Source organism: Rattus rattus, chromosome 10 (genome assembly GCF_011064425.1).
Source record: "Rattus rattus isolate New Zealand chromosome 10, Rrattus_CSIRO_v1, whole genome shotgun sequence".
NCBI classification, from domain to species: Eukaryota; Metazoa; Chordata; class Mammalia; order Rodentia; family Muridae; genus Rattus; species Rattus rattus.
Window position 1 is genome coordinate 42,428,337 of NC_046163.1, and position 3,500 is coordinate 42,431,836.

General features: G+C 43.3%; 1 pseudogene; it reads left to right on the plus strand.

The window, feature by feature from the left end:
* The first annotated feature begins 1,248 nt into the window (after positions 1 to 1,248).
* Positions 1,249 to 1,374, plus strand: LOC116911829 (annotated as a pseudogene).
* Positions 1,375 to 3,500: the final 2,126 nt, after the last annotated feature.

A 3,500-nucleotide genomic window follows, 5' to 3' on the forward strand; every position in this document is an offset into this window, starting at 1 on the left:
CTTAGGACTTGGTTTGTCCCTAAGTCCAGCCTATCTTGCTCCTCACCTTATAGCCTCTCACCCAGCCTTTCTGCAAGAACAATCTTATCCTGTGAGATTGGACAGCACAGAAATGATGGGGGTGAACCTTCTGCAAGGGAGTTCCTGTGGTCAGAGGTATAGGAAGAGGCTGTGTGGAAATGCTTCTTACCCTCTCCTTAAATTCACTCTCTGTCTCGTCTCTCTGTCTTTCCTCCCCCTTCCTATCATTCTGTGACTAGAGGGGTCCCCACAGCAATGTCCCTGGCTTGGGAAGCCTCCATATTGTTTTCTTCTCAGTTGTCTAAGGTCACTTCCCTAAATAACTTGAACATAGCACCTCATCTCAGTTTCTGCCTCCAAAAGGCAAATCTCCTTTGAAATATGTCATAATTCTGAAGCTTTAATGTATTCCCTGCCTCACCCCCCTGTCATTTTTCTCGCCCGCAAATATTTTCCTATTCACACCTTTCCCCCACTTTAGTCATTGAAGATTCTCTATGTTCTTCCCTGGGTTTCCAAGATGGTATCAGGGCAGCAAGATTGAAGTCTCCTTGATGATTTTATGGTTTTCTTTTCTTCTCTTTTCTATTCTTTTCTTTTCTTTGCATTTGGGAACTCTGCAACCCTACAACTTTTCATGGATGATTTCCACTTTGATACCCTATTTCTTCTAATTTCTTAAATTTTTAAAAGAAAATATTTATTTATTTATTTACTTATTTATTTAATGTATATGAGTGTTCTATTTTCATCCACACCAGAAGATGGCATCAAATCCCATTACAGATGGTTGAAGCCACCCTGTGGTTGCTCGGGATTGAACTCAGGACCTCTGGAAGAGCAGTCAGTGCTCTTAACCTCTGAGCCATCTCTCCAGCCCCCGGGTTTCTCATTTTTGAAAATGGTATAGGGCGTGTTCCCTTCCTGCCTTGTTTCTGCCATTTTGTTTTGTTACTCTTCACCATCTCTTGCTCTATCTCCATGTCACTCCAGCAATGGCTTGATTCTGCATGTTCGTCAGCAGTACCAGATATGGAGAAGGGTTGAGAAAATGAAGGATCCAGTCTGCTTTGGATACCACAGTATATCTTTCCCTGGAAGGGCATCTCAGCACATATTTTCAATATTTAGATGGACCATATATATGAGCCCCAACAAAGCTTAGTGAATTGCTGTGTGTGGCAAACCTATAATTTCTAATTCTCCTCCCGACATTCACTTAATAATAAACTGACACCTGGCTGGGGAGATAGCATGGTACCCTAGAAATGCTGACTCTTGCAATTTCTCCAAATATGGGGAACTCATCTGCATAATTTGTGGTAGTGAGAGACAGGGTTTGCTTTTCCCTCTAAAATTAAAAAGAAAGAAAGAAAAAGAAAGAAAAGAAAAAAGAAAGAAAAAGAAAGAAAGAAAGGAAGGAAGGAAGGAAGGAAGAAAGAAAGAAAGAAAGAGTGGGGAGGGAGAGAGAGAGGCGGGGCGGGGAGAAGCCCGGAGTCTGGGTTATAAACAGGAGCAACTTCTTTTTGTTGTTGTTTGGTTGTTTGGTTGGTTGGTTGGTTTGGTTGGTTTGGTTGGTTGGTTGGTTTGGTTTGGTTTCCCATCTGAAATGCCTGTTCTCATGTTTCCAAGGCCAGGGCTAACCCCGCAGAGCTCCTTGCACTAATTAAAGGCCATATAGGGTTTTAGTTTGCCCAAATGGTCCCTGACCAGTGGTAGCAGCAATGCCGGTGAACTCGTTTGAAGCTCCAATCAGCCACCAACTGCTGCAGGAGAAACTCCGGTGGAAGCCTGCAGCCTGAGCATTAGGGGGCACTTCTCGTGACGTTCAAATCCTAGAGTATAAAAACATCATTTTATATGAATCTTTTTTTCCAAAACAAGGGCCGAGATTTGTCTGATTTCCCAGGTTTCTGGTGTGTTTTAGTCCAAATATCGCAGAATTTGAGACTCAGGTTGGGATTTTAGAGTGACAGTTCTTTGAGGAAGATGGACAGTCTCTCTCTCTCTCTCTCTCTCTCTCTCTCTCTCTCTCTCTCTCTCTCTCTCTCTCTCTCTCTCTCTCTCCTGGAAAAAGGACGGGCCTGGACCTAGGGGCTGGAGGCCCAACTTAACCCCAGATCTGAGTCTCATTAGTTGATGACCTCAGACAGGCCACTTAACCTCTCCAGGCTCCTCTGGGCCATGTAAATACCACATCATTGAGCAACAAAAGTGCTCTCTGTGTCTCCTCATTAGCTGAAGTTTCAGAGGAAAGGTTTCTGTTTTCCCTCCTGTGAGATGTCATCAATGGGAAGTGCTCTGTCATGGCTTTGAAGCTTCTACTATTACTCGTCTTAATTTAAGTAAACCCATTCATGTCTAGAGACTGTGACAATTTCCCCCGCGTCGCAGTAATTTGGTTAAATATCACGTCTTCCACCAGAGCTCCAGAGCACAAGGGAAGCCTGCTTTCTATTTGTCATGAATTCTGCTTCTACGAAGAAAAGAATGACTGAGTTCTGATGCACAGGGCAGTGTGGCGTCCAAGGTATCCTATCTGAGACTCACCTCATTTTCCATTGAGATCATTACAGTTCCTTGACCAAATAATTATGTTCGGGATTTCCTCTGTTCGTTGCAAAGTTTGTGGCAATCATAGCAGTAGAATCCATGAGTGAAAGACCCCACATCCTTTCAGAGAGCTTCTGCTTCAACATCCAAGTGGGTTCATCCATGTCTTCATTTAGTTGGTCACTGACTGATTGTTTAAGAGCCTGCTGGCCAGAGTTTGTAATCAGACCTAGCAATAGAGACCTAATAACTCGGATGGCAACTTGACATTGGCATGCTGTGCATCTTCATATAAACAGACTGGCATTGTGGAGAAGAGACAGACCCCTGTGGGTCTGATTAAACTCATTAGGTGACTTCCTGTGGCCTGAGTTGTGTTTCTCATGCTGGGAAGAATGGACATACGTTATACCAATGCACTAGACTAAGGAGGTTCTTATAAAGACCTTTCATATGTCCATGGCATACACAGGTCAGACACTTATGAAACTGGATCTGCATGCAGTCTATGACTATGCTATAGCACGCAGCATTTTGAATTTAGTAGTTAATGGTATACAACTATAAAAAGGTCTTTATAAAAATAGCCGTGTGGTTTCCTTGTATAAGTTTCTGTTTGTACCTCCAGTTCAAACGTAAGTGAAGCCTTAGTGTCAGTTCAGTTTTAACAGCGTTAGTGAAGAGGGTCAAAGGGCAGCCTGGTCAGGTTTCGCCGTGTGCTTTATGGAGTAGCTTCTCTTCTGGATGTAGCAGTGGCTGTAAAGGAAATGGGGACAATGGCAGATGCTTTAAAATTTGAAGGCCAGGGTGAATTCGTGTTAGCTCAACTTAGAAGTAGATTAGATTCCATCTTGTGGCCCTAACTGGGGTTGAGATATGTCACTATGGAGATTCATTGGCAGGTAAACTGACAAACCTTTACAGAA